Source organism: Cynoglossus semilaevis, chromosome 10 (genome assembly GCF_000523025.1).
Source record: "Cynoglossus semilaevis isolate Cse_v1.0 chromosome 10, Cse_v1.0, whole genome shotgun sequence".
In the NCBI taxonomy this organism is placed as follows: Eukaryota; Metazoa; Chordata; class Actinopteri; order Pleuronectiformes; family Cynoglossidae; genus Cynoglossus; species Cynoglossus semilaevis.
The window spans coordinates 18,291,068-18,291,590 of record NC_024316.1 but is presented as its reverse complement, the minus strand read 5'-3'; the positions used below and the strand labels follow the sequence as shown (position 1 = coordinate 18,291,590).

At 62.7% G+C, this 523-nt stretch overlaps 2 protein-coding genes across 4 annotated transcripts in view; one reads left to right on the top strand and one right to left on the bottom strand.

The window, feature by feature from the left end:
- nkain5 (sodium/potassium transporting ATPase interacting 5) overlaps positions 1 to 523 on the bottom strand; it is a 20,797-nt gene that overhangs the window by 5,917 nt on the left and 14,357 nt on the right. The gene's annotated exons all lie outside the window — the stretch shown is intronic.
- The window catches only part of LOC103385403 (uncharacterized), a 19,585-nt gene continuing 19,068 nt past the window's right edge, over positions 7 to 523 (top strand). For both annotated transcript variants that reach the window (XM_017035956.2, XM_017035955.2), the window contains exon 1: positions 7 to 453. The gene's annotated coding sequence lies outside the window, so the exon portion shown is untranslated. The remainder of the gene's footprint in view (positions 454 to 523) is intronic.

Below are 523 nucleotides of genomic sequence, written 5' to 3'. Positions count from 1 at the left end.
AGACGACAGAGCCGCACTTCCCCATCCTTCCGAGGGATGACGCTAGAATCCAAAAGACAGATTCATCATCGCGGGGTCTCCAGCTCTGCCTGTGTGTCACATGGAAACACAGTAGCCGAGCAGCCGAGGGGATGCTAGGGGAGATGGAGGGGGCTGGAGAGGGTCTGTGGTAGAAGAAACCCGGCTCCACCTGGACTCTGAGGGCCGACGCCGAACACAGGCGGCTCCGACGCCGCACCGACTCCTGGCTCCTGCGTGCACGGCTGACCGGAGGAGCGCGGACGGGCGGCCAGAATGCCACATGCACTATGCTGCATTTCGGTCCGCTGAAGCGCCGGGAGACGACACGCCGAGCCGCCGTTGGACTTTACTGATTATGCGCTCCGGGGGCGAGGAGGCAGAAAGTGAAGGCAGCGACCAGAGCGGGTCGACGATGCTGCGTCCCTGAGCTGAGTGAGTAGACACGGGTGTTATAGCGCAGTGCGCTGTGGCCATGGCTGTGTGACAGGTTGGTAGGAGGCAG